At 40.7% G+C, this 25,254-nt stretch overlaps 1 protein-coding gene and 2 long non-coding RNA genes across 10 annotated transcripts in view; 1 reads left to right on the top strand and 2 right to left on the bottom strand.

The window, feature by feature from the left end:
* The window catches only part of DYNC1I1 (dynein cytoplasmic 1 intermediate chain 1), a 188,842-nt gene that overhangs the window by 118,741 nt on the left and 44,847 nt on the right, over positions 1 to 25,254 (bottom strand). The window lies entirely within an intron of this gene.
* LOC311432108 lies at positions 14,807 to 18,284 on the bottom strand. The gene is made up of 3 exons (XR_014689824.1): positions 18,212 to 18,284; positions 15,749 to 15,794; positions 14,807 to 15,244 (listed from the first exon to the last, which is right to left on the bottom strand). It is a non-coding gene; the product is annotated as an uncharacterized lncRNA (long non-coding RNA).
* LOC311432109 lies at positions 21,090 to 22,700 on the top strand. Its single transcript, XR_014689825.1, has 2 exons — positions 21,090 to 21,177; positions 21,494 to 22,700. It is a non-coding gene; the product is annotated as an uncharacterized lncRNA (long non-coding RNA).

Raw genomic sequence — 25,254 nt, 5'->3', positions numbered from 1 at the left:
GTTTTTCCTTTCAAAATATACTGATTCAGTACATTCCAAAAAATGTTACTGGTAAAAAAGCAGCTTGCATACTTGAATATATCACACATCCCCGAATGTCATATACAAGAAACTCTTCTTTCAGGTTAAAATTAATTGATTAATTAAAAAAATAATAATAAAAAAATAAATCCCAATTCCAAAAGCAAAACCACTGTAGTAGTTTGAAACAAATTTGTAACTTTCATTTTATACAACTATTTGTAGCATTTCACTACTACAGATATCTTTTTCCCTTATAAACAATGTGCTTATCATAGTTCTTCACTAAGTTCTCTGTGAGTCAAAAAGAACCTTCATTGCCCAAGTACAGCTTTGTATATGTACAGGCTATTAATAACAGCACTAAAAGAAAGGATTTTCTAACTACAGCTTTTTTATTAGAGATATGGAATTAAGTTAGAAAAAAAAAGTAACAAAAAAAAGAGATCCTACAAATACTTTTCATATTTACATAGAAAAATTTTAATAAATAACCTATTTCCTTAATATAAATTCACATAACAGGATTTTGTCTTATTTTCTTGCAGGTAAAGAAATACAACCAAACTCTTACAAAGTCTACAAAAGAGACAACATGATTGCAAGAGACTTCCAGGCTTTTATTCTACAGAGAAAGAGACAATTCCCCGGGGACACTGAAAGTCAAACTGGCTCTTATGTTCAGCTGTAATTTTTAGTTTATATGAAAACAAATCAATACCATCAATACCATCTCCACAAAACTCAGACTCTTTCTAATGGCACTAAGCTGAACTCCCCTTTATCAAGTTCTCAACAGAATTTCAAGTTTATTTTTCTATGTTTACAAGAAATTACATTCAACCAACCGCACCTATGAATAGACTACCCAGCTCATTTTTCCAGAAAACAGGACGAGAGTTTGCTTCATGAAACCACTTCACTTTGCACAAAAGCACATAGGATCATACACAGCACCCCAGGCAAACAGAGAGAAAAGCCTGCCAGCTGATAGTTTTAGTAGAATGGCAACTTTGGGGCAGATAGCACATTTCACACACTTCTTTCTGTCTCACAGCTAAGGAGGGATGAAATTTACCCCTGTCAGAGAAGCTAAAACCTTTTGGTATTATAATTCAACCAGTCAGACTTCAATTCCTTCATCCTTAGGGCTTGATTCAAAACCTTTTGAAGTCAACAGAAAGACTTCCCCTAACTGCAGTAACTTTGGCTCGGATCCTAAAACCGTGCTCCCATACCTTTCAATCACCCTTACGCCCTCCCTCCTTCCCAAACCTTGCAGCCAGTGGCAATGTTTCACGGCTTAGAGGAGCCTCAGGGCTGCTCTAAATTCCTTTAGTTAATATTATCTCCCAAAGAACTAACTGGGGGAGTGCAGCATCAATCTATTGTACCTTCTCCTCTGGTGTATCTCCATAATGGGCTCAGAAGAATGGCTGGCTTGCGACAGCAAAGATTTTTAGTGTGCCAAAGGAATTCATACCCAAAAACTAATTCAGCTGTTTTTATTTTACTGGCAGAAAACAAGACCAGGTTCTGTCTGGAAACAGCTACAACAATTCATCTCAGAAGGCAACTTTCTCCCAGCACTGCATTCCTTCCCAGCTCCGTGGGCCTACTCAGAGCTGGGCTCCCAGAGCCTCGCTGCAGGGGGCCGTGCATGGCGTAAGGCTCCCCGCTTCCCGACGGCACCAGTTAACAGAACAGGCACTTATAAATACAACAGTCAGGGTCGGATGGACAGGGACTCTCCTTTTATATGGTGATTACAATCAGTCTATATTTACAGAGGGAGAATTCACATGTTTGAAGTGTCTCTAAGCCTGGCCAAATCCTAGCAGGACACCATCCAGAACCCCGGGTTCCTCCCACAGAGGTGCTCCCTTTCTATTTTTCCTTCTATAATCTGCATCTCCGTGGTACTCTAGCATCCATGCATTATTCAGTAGAGCATTGAGCAACGTGATTGACATCTGTGGGTCCTTTTTTCCCTCCACCAGAATGAATTATATTTCATTGTTATCAGGCCCAGCGCAATGGTCAGACGGTAAGGGCTGTTGGCAGAGCCACTCGCCAGGAACAGCTCTCCCATGGCAAGTACTTGTATCAAAGCCTTTTGACCACATAGGCATTTCCTGAAATCATACTGCATTTCACTGTTACTGGAAAAAAGGTGCATCCCATAGGTCTAAATGAGCAACACAAAGAAGACTGCTGAACTACATAAAAATATAGTCAATGCTCTTGTGACTAAAGGTCTAACAACAGAAAAAATGGGACAAAATAGTACAGAGAGCTTACAAAGAATAGGGATGATGTGATAAGGATCAAATGTGTTCAGTATGTACGTCAGGATAAAAATTAGCTTCATTAATTTATTGGTAATTCTCCATACCCAGAGCTGTGTAACATATGGATAAAAATCCTTGTGCTGAAATGAAATGTGCAAAGCAGATGAAAGGAAAACTTAGCATTTAGTTCATCACTGCAGAGAATACGACATGCAAAAATATCACTCTCCAAAGCAGAACCAACAGCGTGTAACACAATCAACCTATAAAGCCATACAGCCACCAGAGCCACTCTTTTTTTTCTTTCTTCTTCTGACCGCAGTAATGATCCTTTAGGATAATGTAGCAGTCTATCAAACCTGTCTGCATGCTCATACCTTTTCCATTATAATTAATGGATTGCCTGAACTGCACAAAAATGAGATAAACTACATGCACTTTGCATTGTTTGCAACTTTCCCTGGTTCTTTACCAAACTTGTTCTAACAATTTTCTTGTTTAATCACTTAGCAACATTCTAGAATACACAGTCACTAAATTCCCGTTTAGTACTTTAGAAAACATGGCAATGCAGAGAAGAAATCTAATTATCGAATCAGCTCATCATCAAGCACACACAAGCATATTCTTCTAAAATAGATTCAGAATTACACACTAATAACCGTCTGAAATGCATGGAGTTATTTCTGTGTTATGACCTCGTATTTTGTGAAAATTTGAGGAAACATAAGCACAGCAAAAAGAGAAATGCTTCTACAACCTGCAGGGGTATGAAATAGGAAGTAATCAGAGAGCTGTCTAGCATTACTTTCATCATCTAAATATGGAAGGAAACTTTTGACCACTGGAAATTGATTACCAAGCAAATAGTCAGCTGTGTGTTCATTCTCTTTCCCAAAGCATCTTTCAAGTACTTTGTCTGCTGCCGAGCCTGTCAATGCGTGATGGGTGATGCTGTTGGTGGGCCAACGACCACCACTGTTTGCTCAACAGTTGCTGCCCATGGATTCAGGATGGGTCTTCTCCTACCAAAATTTAGTCCAATTTAAGCAAGTTATCTGGGCTCTCCATGTGGTCAACAGACTGAAATGGGCATGTCCTCAAGACATCCCACCTTAGATTCTTACGTTGCTGCTGTGCAGAGATGTCCCTGACTTTACAGGCAACCCCAGCAGCTAAAGGAAAGGAGGCACTTCACGTCTAAAGGTAGTAAGACATGCTGTGTTCAGTGATCAGGATGCAGCTGGAGTCTCCAAAGGGGCTGCAGAGAACAAAGCAGAAATCTCTGGTTCAAAGACCAATAAATGTGGCATCCCTTTAAGGCTTCACCAGGAGCACACAGGAAAAGGTTAGGAGAGTACCTTCTCCCAACTAACCACTGACCTGGTGAACACTCCCTACATTACCATTCTCACTCTCTATTTACAAGTGGAGTTTTTGTCTCTTGCAGTTTTGGATTTGATCCACTGGTGAATATGACAAAAGCTTGCAATATTTGCAAACAGCTGAAGACCAGGGCAAGTTTCAGGTACTGGTGTGTGTATAACACAGAGCTGCCAACCTTCAATTTGAAATTGCTATCGCACTAAACAAGAACAAGAGAATAGTCTGTGAAACTGAACAGCAGCAAATTCAAACCTGAGAGGAGGAAATACTTTTTTCAAACACGGTGTAATTGGACCTTGGAGCTCATTATGACAGGATGTTGCTGGGGTTATGGTCTTACGAGGGCATAGGCATGTACTGAAAGAGTAAAAGAGTAGTAATATCCAGGGCTGGAATAGTTAACGCTGAAAGAAAGAATATCAGGGAGAAAACAAAACAAAACAAAAACAAACAAACAAAAAAGAAACCTTATGTTTCAGCATTTTAAGCAATCTCAGCTTACTGACAGAGATCTTTCTGAGTGTGATGAAAAGAGAGAGGAATTATCCACCTTTGCTGTTCTGAGCATCTGAAAACCTTCCTCTGAAATACCAGGTCCTGGATGCTGTTGAAATAAAAGTACTACACTGGCTGCAAACTCAGACTTGATGCAGACTGTCATTTATGTTACCGAGTATCTCCTGTGCACTGTACTGCTGACTGTACTACAGTAAGACTACTCTATGCAGCCTGTATTTCTTTATGGGCATCATGTTCAGCTGGATTGATTATCTATTTGTATATTTATTTACTTTAGTGACAGAGATGTCTTTTCACGCCACATACATAATTATTTTGCATAGAGTGCAATTAAACTTTGGAGCTTGGTACCACATGATCTCTCTGGGGCATACATAGGTAAGAAACGATTTTGCATTTTTAGCTGTCTCTAAGACCCACAGAGACCACAGTCAGACAATTTAAGCAAGGATATTCCTCTGGGAAAATGGTAGGATGTGCTCCACCACCCCTGCTCTGTCTGAACAACTCCCACTGACTCTAGCAGAGACAGCACATACAAAATGAGGTTATACACAGACCGAAAGAAACTGCTAAGGCAACGAGCAAGGGTTATGCACACCCACAGAGGAGGTTTCAGCCATGTTAAAATGAGATGGGTTATTGTTAGTATGAGGTGAGAAATTTTTCTCTCGTCGGTTAACAGAAGGCCTGGGATACAGAACATGATGACTTACGCATTTTGCTGGGGAAGTAATTTGAAGTATTTTCTTATTGAAAAGGAGACAAGTGGATTTAAAACATATCATGTTTTTAGATGACTAAGTTTCCTCTGTATGGAAGAAGAGGTATAAATATTGCATTTGAAAAATGTCATGTTGATAAAAAAGCTACAGTTTCACCAATATAAAATATGAATGTAAACAACATGTCTGTCAGACATGGCTATAACATACTGCTTAACACTGCTAACTTATAATATGCACCTATTATTGTTAGTTCTCTTAATGAAAGAAAGTAAAGACACTGCATAAATTCTTGAACACATGTTTCACTTTTCCAGCTGCCTTGTGCTGTAGAACATCATGCTAACAAGAAGTGATGCTAACAAGAAGCTAAAACCAGTGTAGCAAATGGGGCATTTAAATATATATAAACATACAGACATTCATATATAAATAGAAACTGGCTATTTTGGGGAAATGAATGGATCCCTAGACAGACATATTTCAGTTTAATATTACCTATATTTTCCTACATGGTAACCATTACAGTCCTGCTTAATCAGAAGAAAAAAATGGCTATGCTCACTGCTAAAATGGAAAGTCAATATTCAGCTATCATCTCTTTTAGGTTCAATATGAAATTTTGTCTGTCAAGCACAGGGAGCAAAAGGAATATGAATTTTGACATTTTTCCTCAGTCACTTCAAATCTGGACTTGACACCTATACCTGCCAGCACAGCACTTGTGTTCATGTTCAGACTGTTTGTGTACAGACTGCCACCATGCAGGGTCACTGGCAGCATCAGAAATCCTGAATCTCTTTGGTATAGGGTTATAAAAAAATGTTTATAATGCCATCTCCAAATATACTGTTCTCATACTGTCTCAAAAAGTTTACTCCTATTCTTTCCTGCACCAAAATCCATGTTTTCTGCTATGATTTTCAATCTCCATGCAAGTAAAAGGATCTACATTATTATTTACTGAGAGCTGTGGCTCAGTGTTGGAGCAGAGTGACATATCTCTGTCTAACTGCCACATGATAGAAATGCACTTCACACTAAAAATTTAATACAAAATCATATGCAAGCATTGAGCTATACCCTTTGTTTTGAAAGAGAAACAAAAATTAAAATGAAACAGAGGGGACTGCGTAAAACAGGTTGGGATGTTAAATACCTGACGATGATTATGAAGAAGTCTGTAGGCTTGAGTATCTGATTAAACAGAGAGGAGAAATGACCCTATGAACTTATAACCTTCTGGGGGTGGTTTCTACTGCAATAACACCCTGTGTAAACCCTATGGCTACAGTACATCTGCGGTTCACTGACTATAATTACAGCTTTAATACTGTAACTGTAGCAAACAAGTCCCATGGTGTATTAGACTAAACATGAGGCATTTTGTCCTCCTGACTACAGCCTGTTTAATGGCATTTCAGGCTCCAGCACATAAGTCTGCTCTTGGCCACGCGTTCCCCAGCAGTTAAAGTCGGCCTGAGCTGCTTCCAAGGGAACACCGTTCCAGCCCAACTGGGCATTGGACAATTACTTGGGAATACCATTTAGGGCTGAAACTGATATTTATCTAGTGATTGAAATCAGTTGGGAACTCAGTTACTGTCGTGTCAGCATTATGTCTTTCCTGGAGCCTTCGGCACTGTTGGTTTGGCTTGTTCCTACACTGGGCATTTACAGCTGGGCTGACGTGGCAGCTAAAGAAGCAGCACACCGCCTTTATTTGTTTGTGTTTCATATTTTACCTCGCTCTTTATCCTTGCCCGCCCCCCCTCCCCCCTTAAAAAAAAAAAAAAAAAAAAAAAAGAAAAATGCCAAACGAGGAGAACTGGCTTTGACTATCCTTTCCCCTCCCCTTCAGGAACCTGCACGCATGCCCTCCCTCACCATGCATGGAGGCAGGATGCCAGCCCAGGGCTGGATGCTCACCCTGAGCCTCTTCTTACAAACATCTTGAAGCGTGCAGTCTCCTTCATCTCTACAGCTTCTCAGACAGAAATAGGTGTCAGCTTAGGGTAAGTGACTGACCTGCTGAAGCTGCTTAAACATGCTGTTTCCTTTCGACTTGCCCAGATGTCTCGGCTCTACCTCCTCCACCAAGGAGTAGCCAGTGGGGCTCCTGCTGCCCTGCCTCATGCTCCACATGTGGACATCTGTTTCCCTACAAACCGATTCCCTTTCACAGCTTCTACTTTGTAACTACGCTTTCCCATCTCCACAAAACTCCTGCATGCTTGTTCCCACTTTTCCAGCTGGATAGCATGGGAATACTGCTCTATTCCTGCAGGCACGGAGGCTTGGAGGTGACATGCTGTTTGCTTGTCTCTGTGTTAAGTAAAAAGACCAAGCTCCTGACCACAAAGGAGACATAATGAGTACAAGGCAAGTACTGAAGTACAAAGGAACTGTTCTGGAAAAAAAATGACTTTTTTTTTTTTTTTTTTTTAATGTGGGAAAAATGGTAGATTTTAGAAATACCCAACTGCAGCTTATGCCACCAACTACAGTCCACTGGGATTTGCTTCCACAAGCTGCAGGTAGAGTGCAAACCCCATACAGACAATTATGATCTCACACCACTGCTACCAGCCAAAGCAGTCATGGTCATTTACTTAAAATATTGGAAGAGCACTTGCTTCCAGTTTGGCCAAGGATGGGAGACTGCACATGACTCCTGCAACCTCAAAATAATGTAGGTTAAAACTTTAAAAATAATATATTGCCCCTTATAATAATAGTAATACTTTACAGGGTTGTAAGTACCTTTCAACCTAGGTTATCAAAACACTTTACAAAGGCAGTTAAGTAAGTATCATTATAACTGTTCTACTCTGAGGTGACAATGACTTTGTGTCAGTTATAACTGCAGAACAATCCAATACTTATCCATTATTCAGCTTCCCAAAATAACCTATAATTCTCTAGCAACTCTAACAGGAAAATGAAGTTACAAATGGGGTAACTGAAAAATTCACCCATCAGTGAGTTTAATGGCTTATCCTCCTAATGGGCAGCATCAGCACCGCATTGCACTCCTGCTGCAAATAATAACAACTTGCATCCATACAGTGTCTTTCACCCTGAATGATCCCAAACCACTGGGCAAACTCTCTGAAGTAGCAGCTGAGGACTGCCACACGGCGGCATAACACAGCCACCTCTGGGAAGGAATGCAGATAGCATACTGAAACAGAAAATTAAAGAAAAAAAAAAAAAAAAAAAAAAAAAAAACACACAAAACAAAACATAAATGTTGGCTTTTTTAAAGGAAAGCTGCACAAGGGTGTAAATTCTCCTTAGCGCAGAAATACACCAGGGCCCTTTTGGTAGGCAATGCAGAAGTTATGGTGAGACGATCAGTTGAAAACTCAGTGGGGTTTCCTAAATAAACACAAAAGCCAGGGCCCCAGCAGGTGGCCAAGTTTGATATTCAAATCATTAACATTTTACATGTGGAGTTTTCATTAGGACAAGGTTACCACATGATGGACAATCTGTATATATTTGCAGATGTGGCATGCATGGAAGTCAAACCTGTGCACGGAGCATAATTCACAGCAATCTCTCTGCCTGAGAATAGCTGAAGGCAATGTCCAATCAAAGTACTGTCAGTGCGCCGCTCAGCGAATAAATGAGTTGCTTTGACAGGAAATTCCAACAGCAATTTTAATTCTGATCAGGCTTCAGGAAGTGGAAAGAATAAAAACACATCAATTATAGTGACAGGAAGTTTTAAATCACATGGCAAGCAGCTGCTGCCAAAGGACACGTCTGCCAGCTTTGTTAAGAAGTATGGTATTTTGGTGCGACCAAAATTTTACACCAAAATTTTACAGGCTGACATCAGTCCCTAATTGTATGTTATCCCACTACAAGGGTAAAGAAAATGACACAGTGCAGACAGCACACCGTCATTACAACAAAGCATAGAGGCTGCTTTTTTCTTTAAATCCTGACCTGAAACAAGCATATTTATAACTACACAACGTGCCACCGACTAATGATATGAAGCACATGCATGTACACCTCAATAAAGCAGGAGATCCCAGCAGCAGGGCAGAGAGACCATCATTTCCTGAGTCAGCCTTAGGCTGAAGAACCGTCAGCACTTTGATCAATACGCATCCACTGCCTTTTTTCATTAATCCACCTTGTAAATTATGACCACTGAAATGAATCGGTTCTATACTGGAAGGAAACCCAGAGAGCTGTTTGATTTCAGGCTGTTACTGCATGGTACAGACTCAAAGCCGACCAGCTGCAGTTGTAGGGTGGGGCGCTTTTCTTCATCCCCCATGCAGTACCATATCTAAGAGGAATCAATTCTGGGCTATCCTTCTCACAGCAGAACCTAATGAAGCCAACCTGGGAATGGGATGGTGGGGCTGGGGTGGGCAGGGGGAAGAGGTCTCAGTGTAATTGCTGATTTTCCTCCTATGGCACTATGGTTCAAATGGCTATCAATTCAGGGCAAATCATTCAAATGCATGCCAATTCTGGCCTCACTTTGGGGTAGATGGAAGCTGTTTTGTGCAGCCCTGGGAGTGCAGAAGGGCATTACAGCCAATATGAACGTGATTTAAAGTCTGACACAACACCGTAAAGCAGCCTGGCTATGCAGGGGATTCAGACCCATAGGGTAAAGCCTTGATCTCACTTGTGTCAGTGAGGATTCTGTAGTTGGCTTCAGTGAGTATTTCTGCCCTAGAGTCTGTGAAGCGAATGGCTTTCAGTGGCTACACGACATGCACCTTCAGAAGGTTAGCTACATGTGGCATCCCATGCAAAGTGATCAAAGGAGCATGTTGAACTGCCAAAACAGTGACCGAATCATATCCTATGCAGAAGACTGATTAATATGCCCCACAACTGGATTACATCCTCTGCTGTACACACCCTCCTCCCCTGAGTAGACTCTTCACTGCTGTCCCTTCACTGAAAGGCCCAAGAGCCTCTGAGGGCTCAAAGCTAAAGATTGCATTTTTCAGATGGGTGGGTGAGTTTAGGAGAGAAAAATTTGCCCTCGGAAAAGGAGGTGCTCATGTGTTTTGTTGATCACATAGGATAGCATTTTCTGAACTGCAGAAAAAAAGTCAACCACAAGTGACTGAAATATTTATTCAGATTTAGCAAAGGTCACCAAAAAGTGTGTCATCTTGACAATACTGGCAAGCTTTGTATAAAGTTTTGCTTTTCAAAGAGAATATTTTTCAATAAAAAGAATACTGGAGGAAAGATTTAAACTAATTCTACATAAAATTTTTCATTATGTCTTCAGAGACAGTGTGAGTACTGGATTCCAAAACAAAGAAAAAAAACCTGTCAAGATAAGACATGATACATCTTTTTATTTCATTTTAACTTCTACTTAAATAGTAAATGAAGCTAAAACATAAAAGTGCTCATAGTTTCCTGCATAATTATCCACATTCAAATCTCTCCTCAGGAGAGATTCTGTGGGCTTTGATCCAGGGATTTTCAAGCATTTAAGGAAGATACAGGAGCCAAATATCATATTTCTTCTTAAGAAAATGTGGTATAATTTCTTTATGCTTTTAAGGACATTCCACACAGAGACAATCTGGCCTGAAGTCAGAGACAAAGGAAAACACAGGCAGAATTCTTAAATGCCCATTACTGTTCAAAGTCTGTTATTTCTATTGTTTTCTATCTTCATAAAATCATCTTCCTATTCTGATAGAATCAGTGTTTCCAATCCAAGAATATTTAAAGGATATTGATAGTGCATCTTACTAATTGTTTTTCATCAAAATGACTCAATTTCACACTAAAATGACAAGTTGGTCTATGTCTATCCAGATATATATCTTTTCCAATGACTACATGATTTCAGCTGCAAAGCCACAAGACAGTACAACTGAAAGATCACTTAATTCTCATCACATGCTGCTGTCCTGCAACGGTACATATAGCAGTACCAGTAAGCTCAGAAGAGCGTGAGGAACTCATCTTTTAAAAGCATGGCTGAGTCCTAAGACACTTTTAAAGTAAGCAAAGAAAGAGAAATGGGCACTTCTATATATAGACAAGAATGTAAAATATTTCCTCATGCCCTATCTGGTACTAAATCACTTTGCCCTTCAATAAGCTTCTAAAGTGGGTGAAAGACTGAGCTGCACAGATTTCCTGCTTCTGTTTCCCACTTGTGTCCTGCCACCAGTTACTATGGACATCTGTGCACAGATTTGCTTCCAAATTCCAGCGTTGGCTCAAATCACCCAGAATTTTCCCACTTGGATCACCTAAACCTAGACCTGAGTTTACCTTGAAGGAGAAGTCTCTCTTGTGGCACATCCCTGGATGTGTACCTTGGTTGCAACCTGTCAAGCTGAGACTCATGGACCACATCTTTCCTGCACCTGCCTCATCTTTCAGTGCCCTGGTTTCCTTTGGAAGGGAGAGGAGTGATGTGCTCCAGTTTGGAGCAATCGGGCACAAGGACTGTAGGACATGACACAGTGCAGAGCCTGGCATGGTGTTAAGAGCAGGTCTGGTGGGAATAGAAGACAGATGCAGTTTTGGTGGTGGTTCTGAGTCCCCACAGAGAAATGAATTTCTGGGTTCCTGACATGTAGGGCATTCCTGAGAGAAGGGGCCTTGGGCTAGCAGAAACTCAGTGCATGGTCTGAGCTGGAAACAAGGATGGATGTGGTTAGTGAGTTGAGTACAGCAAAAGTGGAGCAAACAGGGATCATGACTCTGTAATGGGAAATAATATGTCAATTAGAGGAAAGGCTGGGTCTAAAAGAAAAGAGTGAAGAAGTAGAAAGGAACTTATCCATGAGTTCAAGGTGGCTTTTCCAAGACTCATCACACCAATATTCTTAGCAGCACCATTTCAGAAAATGCCCTTCTGCATAAGGACTGTGGCAGGGGGGGTTGACCTTCTGTCCTTCAGCTGAGCTGAGAAAGCTCCCCTTTTTCAAGCTAAGCTCATTCTTCAGTCCTCACCATGCTGTGGCATTTTCATGTGCTAATAAAACTTGCTACAAATCAGACTCTCATACATCTTCTTCCTTTGTTAATTAGCCAGCTTGTACAAAGAATCTACGAACCATGGAAATAAATCATGGATTCGGGAATTTTAATTCTCTCCTACCTGATTTTTTCTCTCTTTGCTTTTAACAGCAGGACTACAACCAACACCTAGACTCTAAAGCTGTCACACAGTTCTGCCTTTCTGTTCATGCCTGCAAAGGACACACTGGCCTAGTGTCAAAACTGTCGGTGTTCACAGCCTGATGTGTGTCATGCACATAAGCAGTTCCAAGTTTACCCTTGTAGTCCCAAGTCTTAGTCCTCAGATTTTCTTTTACTTTGTTCCCCAAACTGCTCATCAAAAGTAACTCCAGGAATAAAAGGTTCCAGATAAGCATGGCATTGTTTCAGAGCTGGAGAGCCGAGGAATATGTACAGGAACCTCACAGCCTGAATACTTGGCAACATGAACAGAAGGCAAAGAATAACACGAGAGATGAGCTGTAGAGCCTTTGGTGCCCTGACTGCTACTGTTTAGAGAAGTGAACGCCCCCATGCTGCACGGTGCAATGATGCCCTTATAGCTGTGCAACCTTCCTTTCATCCAGCTCTGCCCACCCCCAGAGCCAGACTTCCCAGGATGCATGGTGGCAGTTCTGAGACTTGCACCTCCACTCCCAGCCTAAGTCGGGGTTGTTCTGATTTACACTGCCTCTGCACAGTACCTAATGTCCCAGCTGACAACAGACTGAGCTCTACCCTGATACATATGTTCGGCCCCCTAGACAGAACATCTTCAAGTGCTCAGCTGCTGGAACACTTCATCCAAGAGCTCTCTGTGGTGCCTGACAGAAGCCTTACCTTCTCTGAAGAGCACATTGCAGCTGACCAGACCAAGTTTACTTCTCCTTCACTCTACCTAAAGAGCAAAACAGCAGTGGAGATACCAAAATCAGAGCATCTGGAATCAGGAGCGATACAACAAAATGACTCATTGTCCGTGGTCAGACTTCTTCCAGTGCAGGATGTCAACTCCTCACATCCTTTCCCTCTGCCACCTCCAGGAGCATTCTCTTAATTTCTTAGGAAAATACAAATATGTCTTTGTGGTTTTCAGCACTTCCTTCACTTCCCTTTTAGTATTTCTCCATCTTTTACAATCTATTATTCATCCGCCTGCATGCTCTATTCATCTTGACTTCTTGTCCATCCACAGAGCCAGGAGTTATTCTTTAGCGTATGATGCGTCTGCAACTCTTAAGTTCTTTGGCACTCCACCAAGTGCCAAATGTCTATTTTTTTCTCCAAAGCCTTTTCCTGATTTAGCATATGGCTGGTCCTCTCCTGTATCATGTTGTTTCTTCAACAGTTGGAGAAAAAGACATATGCTGATTTACTGCTATTATTATTTTTGTGTAATCCTTGGAAAACTGTGTTAGAGATTACACTTTTATTCAAAATCTGAAATCCCTCCTCACAAGAAACTGGTCTTATCTCTTGATAAGCACTGATTATTTGTTTTTCAGCTGAAACACTGAAGGTTCACCTCCTGGAAAGCCTCCCCTATTAGTCACTTTCCAACAAGGCCATATAGAGGGCTCTCCCCACGTCAATGAGTAGGTCAATAATATAAAAGGGAGGTGCTGGCAGATGGTGATTTTGTAACCAGTTTCCTATTCAAATTATCACAACCATCAGAACAAGAGGCATTATTTATGAAGATGCCTTTTTCACATTCATCCGAGTTTTTTAGTGTCTGCAAAACCACTGAAAGTTTGTAGATTCTGATAACGAGACTTCTCCAGGGATCACACAACTCCCTGTAGAGTTGTGAGCTCTTCTTAAGTTCTGTTCCTTTGGCTGAAGACATCTTGCTTCATTCATTCATTCCCTGGGGAACTTGTTCAAGATTCTTGCACAACTGAGATCTCAGCCTCCAAAGAACCACAAAAAGACAGCTCTGTATTTCAGTTTGGCCGCACCCAGACTCAAGATTTTGAAAAGCAAGTGTCTGAAACAAATAAGCAACTTACCTTCTTTAGAAAGACCTCGATTCTCAGTGGAAGAAACATTGACTGAACAGTCTGCAGCAAAGGCAGACAGGTCATTGTCTTTGTTAGAGGCCCTGCATGCAAACCCCACCAGCACGAGAGATTTGGAGGACTAAAATTCCAACATTAACTTTAACTAGCCATGAGAATGACCCAGCTCGTTGCAACGTCTCGATGTGTCTCATAAAACACACTGAAATATTTGCTAACATGACTATCTGCATGTTACTGTTCGTTTTTGTTACAGCAGCACTAGGAGCACCTACCGTCAGCAGGACCTTGTGTCTGGTATAGATGTCAGTTTCCATTGCGTTGACCAAAGGGGACTACGTTATTTAACTTCCTACTCCCAAAACAAGCAGTCAAATAACCAGACCCTTTCATGTCAATGTGCCATTTGTACAGGCAAGTGTTTAGCAGTATGGGTCATGTACCCTAGCCCACAAGGACTGTTTCTGGAAAAAAGAAAAAAAAAAGTATTCTGGAACTTATTTTAAGATTCATATCTATGCATTCATGCATGTGCATTTAACCATATACATAATTCACTTAAGTTTAAGAGACCTGCTTTTAAATACTTCACCACTGTGTCATACCATGGAAACTACCTCAGGGCTACTAGGAAGGGGGTTCAAACATCCCTCGTATAAAACACATCATTATGCATTAGAGGAAACTTCATTCACCAGAGAAGAATGGCACACCAGCTGGAGGTGAACACCATAAACCACATAAAGTTTTAATTAAATTCATTAAAAATTCTTTGTCTCTCAGTGGGTGTGGGGGTAGATACAACCCTTTAACAATGGCCAGCACACAATCAGGTTTGTCAAAACTAATAATAATACAAAAGCATTAGCTCACGCCGGGACATTTTGAAAAAGTTCGAATAAGTGTATTATTTTTAATATGGGACATTTATAAATCATTGCAAGATGTGGCCAGTCATGGAGCACAGTTGTAGTTTCTATTGTTCATTGGATCGATAAAAGGTGTTAATAATAAAAGGCACATTTTTAGCAGCTGACAAAGTGAGTTGACATGAAAATATAAGGAAGAAGGATATTTTTCCTTTAAAACACACATACACATATATGTAAAAGTTTGTCATGATCAGTATTTCTTTATGGCATGTCCTCTATGTCCCATACTAATAACTATGATATACAATTACACTTCCTGCCCTTCAGAGCTTACAGTCCATTAGCAAAGCTGTATACAGCAAATGAATGTTATGGCACCAGACCTCCTCCTGCAAACACATATATGCCTGTCAGAAAATCATATATTCCTGGGGACTAATCATGAACACAGAGCTAAAACCATACATAAATATTTGCAGGATTAAGGCTATTAACCAGGGTAAAAGAGGATAGCTATGTGGTCGCTTAGCTCTTATGTAAATGACTTTGTTTTTCAAAGCTGGAAAGCCTTGCAAAATACTTTTATGTTTAATCAAATCCAAATAAAATGATTCTACAATGTACTGAAGGGTTTCACATGATGAGTCAGTGACAAAGTCAGCTATTTAGACTCATGGCAAGCACTTCAGTTTGGTCCCAGTCCAGGTCCCATTGAAGTCAGTGGGAGTCCTTTCCCTGATTGCAACATGAGTCTTTGTTACTAAATTATCTCAAGCTGATGAACTGTGAAACAGCAAAGTTACTTTTACTAACCATTCCTAATCCAGACTTATTAAGGATAATTGTAAAGTAGAACTAACTAATTCAGTAATTAGGTATGAAAACATACTCACTGCATAGCTAATACATAAGAGTGGATCTTCATTTTCTGTACTTTGCCTAGATACAAGAAATATCACAGGTCACATGAACAGTCCCACGATCTATGTAATATTGTCAAAAGAGGGGAAAGAGCAGATAAAAGTGTATGTACCTCTTCCTACTCCTCAGAAATCAGGCCTGTGGTTTTCCTGGCCATTTCATAGTCACGGTGCTATAAATTTTAGATTTAGATCGGTATCCATTTGATGCTCAGTGCTCTTCGGACCAAATAATTTGTCTGATTTTATTTCCACATTTACTATAAGACATACGCCTTAAGCAAGATGAGACAGCAACATGCATTTGAGCAATTATACAATACAAAGATTAGTTGGGTAGATCAAAATCAATGTTAGCACATGAAGTGTGCTACACTGAGTCTACACATTAAAGTATTCTGTCTAGTAAGAAACCAGTACTTAATTGAAGAAACAAAAAAGCAGAGTTGTTTTTCTATTTTTTCTCACTCCAACTGTCTAAATAGCGGCTGTAGAAGCACTGTTCTCAATCACACAGGTTTTAGAGGAAAATAAGATGTCTGGTTTTTTACTTCACTTTCACACAGGCACAACAAGCAACTTCAAAGGTAAGGGATAAAGGAGCTGAAGAAAACAAATAAGAGTAATAACAGTCCCAGAACTGTTTCAGAGGTTGACAGAAAACACCGCATAATGCATTTGTCCATGCTGTCATTGCAAAATGGTGAGAATTATCTCATCTAACTCCAGCCATCTAAAAATGAAGCTTGTAATTGAAATATATTGGCTAAGTTCTGTAGGCAATGGAGAAAGGCACAAATGGAAGGTAATTGTTTCAGTGTTATGATAAATATTATAGGTATTAGCATATAGGACTTCTAGAAGGGTCTTTCTCACTCTTTTGACCATGGCAAACCTAAACAAATAGGTCAAGCACCTAACAGTAGAGCCATTGAATATAATTACATTGAAATACAGCAGTATCTCAACAGGGATGTACCTTGTTAGCTTGGGAATGAGTATCAGCATGCTGCCAGATCAGGTAGCTATCTGATAGAAAAGTATCATAGCATATTTGGCTGCTCTGAATTTACTTTATTCATGTTTAGATTGTTAGTGGCCTCCCCTGGGGATAGAGATATACTTATATTTCTCTGGTGACTCTAACTCAGTTTGTGATTTGACCTGAATTACATCTAGACTGTAATACAGATAAGACTCGTGACATTCACCATTGCTGTGTCCTCAAGACTATCAGGTGAGATCTTGTAGTGGGCCACCTTTATAGATACATTGACAAGTATCTGTACATCTACAGATATAGTACTAGTAAAAAGATAAGACTAAGTACTATAACTATAGGTAAATACTTAAATAGCTATATAAATGTAACCATAACTTTTTAACACAGTTCAGTCCACAAACCAGAGGGATAAGAAAAGGAGGGTCACCAACTTCATTTCCTCTTCACTGTCTGCCTCCATGTTCTAGTCTGGAAATCACAGGACCGATGTCTCCCAAGCACACATCACCAGTGGAGCACTTATGCCTGCATGCTCTACTGTAATTGTGTCCAAGGCCTTCTTGAAAACATAAGCTCACTTCTTCCACCGACCACCTTTTCATGACTGCACCACTGAGACCCAGATGTAAATCTACTCTACCTTAGCTTAATCAGCAAATCCCACATCCTTAAAATGCATGCTTGTTTTGAAATCCCCAGCACTAAATCCAAGCTTTCACATCACCTGATCTAGCAAAGAGTAAAATGCAAACAAGAAGAAACCCTTATTCCTAATCAGTATGAACTGTACGCAAGTTATATCCTACCCAGTTCAGATCTGGACCCATCCCAGCAGTTCCATTAGTTTGGAAACCTGGACACAGACTGAAGGATCCATATTCCACCTCAGAAAACTTTGTTGGATTCCTTTCTTGGCTTGAACCATCCATCCAAGAGAACCCCAAGCATAATTCGCTTGGGGATTAGAGGTGTGTGACATGCATGCAAAAAGGGTTCGTGCTGTCTCATTGTATAAGATGATGGGATAGCTACCGCAGTATACTATGAGCCTGACAAGAGGCAGTATGAATAAAACTGACTGCTCCTAAACTTTTAATATGGGATGACCCAGTCCATACCAGTAGGGACAGGCATCATGGACCATTTTCTACAGTCATCACCAGTAACATACAGCCTGTGTAGCTGACCTGAGCAGAAGCAAGCTTCTACAACTTCTCAACATCCTCAGCAATGGATCTCCTCCAAAGAACCAAATCTATCACTAAATTCTCTATCACCAGACTACACAGAGAAGACATAAATTAATCAGTAACTTTAAGTCCTTGTCTCAAATCTATAAATACCAATGTAAAACAGATTATACAAAACAAAATAACAACAAAAAAATGTTACAACCAAAAGGTGGTTGTACCAAAAGATAGTCCAAAAAATACCTTGTCCAGATCCCCCAACACTTCACTGGTTAAAGCATTCACCTGTGAGGCAAAACAAAGAGTTGATCCCAGCCACATAATTCATGAAACATCATTGGCTACTAATTTATCATTTTTTTCTAAATATGTGTATGTATTGGGTACAGGTGGCAAGGTTTGGCAGGGGCTGAATGGGTGGCATCTGTGAGAAGATGTCAGGGGCTGCCCCACACTCAACACAGCTGGTTCCAGCCAGCTCCAATGGACCCACCAAAGGACACAGCTGAGCCTGTCAGCTGGAGATGCCTCTGGGAAAATGTCTTTTAGAAAGGGCAAAATATCATATGGCAGAGAAAGGAGTGAGGAGAAAAAAGTGTCAGAAACAATCCTGCAGACACCACTGTCACAGCAGAAAGAGAGGAAGGAGGTGCTCCAGGCACTTCCTCTGCATCTGAGGTTGTTTTGCCCATGATGGTAACTGGTAAATGATCTTCCTGTCCTGTTGAGGAGGGCAGCAGAGAGTGGCTGGGTGGGCGCCTGGCTGGTGTCAACCACCACAATGCATGCTCCACAGCTTTCATTTGTGAAGACAACAGCTCAACACAACTTCGAGGCTCTGTTCTGGAAGTTCAATTTGATCTGTTTTCAACCTGCACATTATCTATGATGTAGCACCAGAGCATAGGGAGTTCTTCATGTAGTCACAGGCAAAATTTTCAGTGCCTTCTATGTTTCATAGCAGCTAAGTGGGTGGAGGTAACTAGAAATGACATATGAAACAACCATGATGAAGGACTACAATTTCAAAAAATTTCCAGCTCCACAGTTGGGGCCAACCTCCAAAAAACTCCTGCTCCAAATCAAGTAGTGAGATCTGCAAGACTCCTCAAAACCCAGCAGCTACTGCTGAGACAAGTGGGGGTTTTCATACATGCAAGGATTTGATTGTGCCGAAATTAAAGGAACTGGACCCATTTTGAACTCTGGCATGGCAAACTTCACAAGGCAAGTTGTGAAGTTTTTCACAAGGGGTGAGGAAAAAAAATAGAGTACCCACAGCAGCAATGCAGCTATAGACTTTAAATAAGTGTGAAGCTCTATGGCTTGAGTGCAACAAATTTTTGAAAAATATTGATTATTTTTTCATTTTCTGTGGGCCTTCGGTAGGACACTAACTTGCAGGAGGAAAAAAAGAGCACTGTTTTGGAGAGTAATAGCTAGAACATACATCTGAATTAATTGTGGCTTACAGCGAATTTATGCTAAGTTTATTAGAGTGAATTTATGCTAAGTTTATTTAAAATAAGATAGATGGGCAAGAGACAGCCAGGGCCTGTGAAAAGAGACATTATTTGTGGAGACAGTCTATTGTGTTGCAGCAGAAGAGAATTCCATCTTCTATTAATAGTGGTCAGCGGGAATTCACACAGACTTTTACTTCACTGACATATTCATTTCATTACCAGTTTCTTCAGTTTTCGTAGTAACTCTTGAAAGTGTGTGTGAGCAAGCAAAAAGATTCTCTGGAAGAGATCCAGCTACTACTGATTTTGAAGGGGGAATTCTCAGGCGCTGCAGATCAGATCTACAACCTCTCATTACAAGAAATAAAGGCTTTGCAGAGCTTTGCAAGCAGTCCTTGGGAGGGAGAAGGGGGTCCCAGGGTTGCCACTGGAAGGCTCTGCCCAGGTGCTGGGGTCAGACCGTGGAGAGGAAGATGGTGAACAAAGACCCAGCTTGGGGTGCATCCCCCATTTGTCTCTAAGGCGGGTAGTAATGTGGTGCCTGGCAAAACCTCTTCGTTTTCCCCAAGCCAGCCATTTGGCTCCCTCTCCAGTTAGGCTGAGGGCAAGCAGCTGATGCTCTCCAAGGCAGGTGTCCTCTCCTATGGAAATGAGCCAATTAAGAGGGACTACAAAAAGGCACAATTGGGCAGCTCCTTAAGTAGGGGCTTGGCTATAGAATTGAAGATAGAGAAGTGATGAACAGGAGAATTTTCAGCTGTGTGATTTCTGATCATTTACATCAGTAGCATGGGTTAAAACAGAAGAAGGGATTTGGGCATGTGGATCTTTTCCCCTTCTTTGAGTGAAAAGTGCCAAGAAGCAAATTGAGAAGTGTGAAGTAACAGAACAATGTTTTTTTTAGTACATTTTTTTTTTACACTACTAATGAAGGGCTTTTTACATTACAGCCTGTGTCTATTTCAGCACTGATTTTGTATCTACTTACAGGATTAGAAAGATTAAGTGCTAATTAGAGCACTGAGGATTAATAACTGCTACTTCTGAAATGCACATTTTTCTTAATCTTGTCTTTAATTCCAGTAGAATTGGTCCATGTTACAAAGCCAGGGGTTGCCAAAGCTTACTAAACATGTAATAGAAGGTGCTGGGTATTAATTTTCTTGTATACACTGAATAGGCATCATCCATTAGGCTAAAGAAGGAATTATAGGGGTGGTAGGAATAAGCAGGCTTTGTTTCTGAAGAAAATGAAAATCTATGTCTTTGTTGTTCTATTGGAAGTACTGTTAAACCAACTTTCCCCCCATTTTACATTTTCATAAACATAATTTATAATTTAAAGTATATTCAAACACTACTGAAATGATAAATATGGTGAAGTGAGAACTAGGAACATGCCAAAATGGCATATAGAGAAAAAATCAGCTACTGTGTTACTGTTGACTCTACAAATTATGGTGCTGTTCATTAGAGGGAGAGTTTCCTTCTGTTTAAAGCTCTCAATTCTAATATAGTGATAGTCGTATATTTGCAAATAACTTCAGAACTATTTGGTTGCTTGAGGGGAACATATAACAGTTGTTCATGTGTAAAACATGGACAGGATCCTTTCCAGAGAGGAAAGACTTAGAGGAAGGTTTTCATTTTCAGCCCACAAAGGATGCAATTTACATACAGGTGTTACCGGGCTTCTCTCTGAACTCATGGATCACTGCTAGTTTCAGATGTCAAGACAAAAAGGTGGGTCAAAGGCACAGTGAGATGACTTGCGGCTACTTCAAGTACTTTGAGGTCAAGACTGCTAACATCAGAGCTCTTGTTTTCCACCAAGTGACGCCAGATGTACCAGGATCTCATTGAATTACGCATTTTCCACTGCAGCTAAAGGAGCAGGCTGGGTTCTGCACGACACAGCTTTCTTTCTGTTTTGTTTCTGATCTTCTGGAGCCTGAATGGTTTAGAGAAGGTGCAGGCACAGCCATGGCGTGTCTGTTCTCCTTCCAGAAGACTGCTAGACATGTTTTTTTGTTGTTGTTGTTTTTGTTTTTTAATGCAGTGTTACCTTGTACTAGAGAAACCAGGGGCTGCAGCAGGCCTGGGTCACTCTGGAGCAGGAAACTGATGCACATGGGCCTGATTTTTTCAGAAGAGCTTCCCTGGATTTTGTGGAGGAGCTGCAAAGAGTAAAATTACTGTTCTGTCCCCATGTGATGACATGATCAGGGAAGAAGTCTAAGATCCTTAAAGAGCTTTCCCTTCTCAAACCTCCTACTGTGTGTGGCCAAAACCAATCTTGTCTCTGTTAAATCAGTTCTTACCAGATAAATCCCAGACAATTACTGATGCTTAATAAATTCTCCAATCTGCCTGCTCAAAACAGTTCAGCATTAAGAGTGCTCTCAGCTGAAAACCATCTGAAAACCATCCCAAGTATAAGAAACACCCTTCTCAAGAGGTCTTTACAGAGGACCTGGGAGGAGAAACAGGGAGAATGGAAGCAAATACTGCACAACTATCACCGATAAATAAACAGTAGACCATGCTCGTAACCAGCCAGCTTTTACAAATGGATTGGGACTGTCTTACAGAAATCTTATTTTAGCCCATACATAGCTTATTTTAGGACATTAGGCAGTCGATGTCTGCTCCTGCTCTTAAATACCAAACCCATGAATGACCACAGACTACAACCTCTTCGTTCTTCCACTCAGAAGAAACCCTTGTTACAGTTTAGCCAAATATATTATGCTGCACAGGAATAAACAGAGAAACATTTTCCAAAGTGAAGCCCTAGCTCATTTTTTTACTACAAAAAGTTCTGAGCTTCTGGTAAAAGAAATCCTTTACAGGTACACACCTATTGCCTGTAGCTTGCTAGGAGGGGGGCTCAGACCCACCACGCCTTGTACCTGCCTAATGTGGCTGTCCTGAAGGATTTGTACTTCATAAAAACTGTACTTTACCAATTGTACTTCAAGAAAGGATTGGCAAGAAAAGAGCTAGTATATTATACCCCTGGACATTTTTGTAACACCTATAACTGATTTTTTTTTTTTTTAAGTTTCTAGATAGTATCTTTTTCTTTTTTCCCCCAACTTTTTATACAATGACTTGGTCTCTTCTCATGTTTCTTTCATCATCACTCACCTGCATACAGCTTTTCAGTTATACAACTCAAGCACTTCTATTAAATACAATTCTTGCCTCAGACAGAGATAAGGCAAGTGTTTTTTTCTACACATAATCCCCGTGTTGCTCACTCACCTACAGCATCCCTCAGGCACGATGTGTTGGTTCATTGCTGCACCACCAGAGGGAGCTGCCTGAATGCCTTTGAAAGATTTCAATGACTAATTTAAATAAAAATAAAAAAAATAAAAAATCTCACCTTTGAAATCTCATAATCTAGAAAAGGGGGAGCAGTTGTGAAGCTGTGACAGGCATAGAGAAATTACTGAAAGGCTGTTATACAGTGCAACGCTTCAAATCTTTGCTTTGCTTCTTTTTAGTCGCAGCCAATCTTGTACTGTCTGGTACAACAGTACAAAATAAGTTTGTTGATTTAATCAAACAAAGCAGTTTTGAATTAGGGTGTTTATGCCAGCCATTGACATCCACAGTATGACTCTGCTGGACTGAGGGTTGAGAAGAAAAGGCAAACTAGACTTTTATAGCTAACTGAAACCAGCCAATGATATGTGATACTGCCTACGATAGATCATAATATTTTTCTTACAAAATTAGTGTTCATTAGTACTAATGTGTACTTAAAAAAATAAAAATTAAAAAAGGCTGTCTCTTTAAAACCAGAAGTTGGCTGTAGCACTGATTCATCCTCAGTTTGTCTTTTTTATTTTAAAGCAGTAATTTATGTCCCAGTTCTGCTCTACTTTCTAATGCCATCTTTTGTTTACAACAGAAGGTCTCTGCTTTCCTCCCAGATTCTGCCTTTCCATTGCACATGTTTTCATGCATCCTGACAAACACTGCATGCATGGCAATGCAGAAATGTACATCCATATTTCCCATTAAATGAGGGGTTCAAAGCTATTCTTGGGTCCAGGCTTGTCTCTCACTCTTCAGACTGAGCTGAGCTGTAAGATTCCCTGGAAGGGAAAAGACAAAGTAAGCTCTTTAACTTAACGCCCAGCTGCTGATCTGTGAGCTCTAGAAAGACTGGGCATGGGAAAGCTCAGGTAAGATCTTGCTTAGATCTGAGACTGGCTCTGCTTAAGCACCAAATGCATTCACAAAGCTAGAGCTGAGCTACAGTCACAGGTAAAGGACATGGGGCACAGAATCTGCTGTACATTGTCTTATGAGACAGACAGAGACAGAGTTCAATGCTGCTTAAACCTGGGAATCTCAACTCATGAGTATCAAAATAAAAATAACTTAATAAATACATTTTATCCAGAGGCCTGATTCATTTTTACGGTAACTGGGCTTGTCAGTCCTAGTCACTGGTAACTCCTCATCTGATTACCAAAACTTAAAGTAGGACACAGCTCTCATACATTGCCAGTGAATGACAGTTTTAGTCATATGTAACTCACTCAGCAACTGGGGGGAAATGAGAAACCTACATTAATATGCCTCCATGTAGCTCTCTGTTATTAAGCTCATTGGCCAAGACCTAGACCTAGACCAGGCAGTCGCTGGGGCCTAGAGAGAGTTTTGGTTCATCCTACAGTAGTCACCATCACTTGTTTCCTCACATGGATACCTAAATTCATGTGTCTTAGTCTTAGACCCTGAATCTTAGGTTACGAGCAGAGTCCGACTCTCCTTCCTCAGCACTTTATAAGTATTGCTTTCAGGAATATTCATTCAGAGAATTGCAATGTCAAAGAGATGCAGAAGCCAACCCAAACTCTGAAATTTTACCTCTGTTTTGCCACTTCAGTCTGGTCTACTTCCAAATGGAATAGAGAACTTATTTCACTTCTTTCCCTAATATCTGCAATATTCTCATTATTTGGATACAGCAGATAAACAACTGGAGCATGGGTCTGAATTGTGTTCTTTGCCAGAACTGGGCAAACTCTTGCAATGTACAATATTACCCTGCTCGTGAGGTGCGTATGCTGACACTATTTTTCCCCATGTGAAGATGATCAATAGGTGAAGTAAAAGGGACCTTCATTTTTCTATAAATCCAGATCTCTCCTGTATGAGGGATCTGTAATTTTCTAGAAATGCATTTCAGACAAACGTATTTACAGTGACAGTCTGGGAAGCCAGTAAGGTGAAAACATCTCACTTAATTGATGAGGAAGTAGTTTCTACTTCATGCAAAAGGAATAATGGCATTCCTGATACTGGCCAGGTAAGCCAGAGAGCTCACAAACCTCCTTCTTCTTGCTGCCCTCTCTGGTTTTGAGGTGAGGCAGACCAGAGGAGTACCTTTCTTCTCAGTGCAGGGACAACGTGCTGTTCTCCTCAGAGACTTTACCTCCTGGCCCATCAGATGTAGGAGAGTGGTAGGCTGGACCTGAGGCAGGCACCCAGCAGAGCTTGAGTGTACGGGTTGCTTTCCTACCTGAAAAGTTATCTTAAGCAAACTTCCTCCCACTGCCGTATGGCAGTGAGTAGTTCATCCTGGGCAGAGCTCAGGATGGGGCTTTCCTGTTGCTGCTTTCTCCAAGGTGTGCCTTCAGCAAGGGGCAGTTCTGCAGTGCTATGGAGGGTCCAGTGTTGCAGGCTACATGGGGCTGCTGTTCTGGGGCAATGGGGGAGCCTCTATACAGTAAAGGAATGTGTCCCAGAGACCTCTCAGAAAATGCTTGGCATAGTCTGTGTCTTAATTGACTCCAG

Source organism: Aythya ferina (genome assembly GCF_964211825.1).
Source record: "Aythya ferina genome assembly, chromosome: 2".
Lineage (NCBI taxonomy): Eukaryota > Metazoa > Chordata > Aves > Anseriformes > Anatidae > Aythya > Aythya ferina.
Note: the sequence above shows the minus strand (reverse complement) of the source record. Positions and strands in the feature narration are given on the sequence as shown.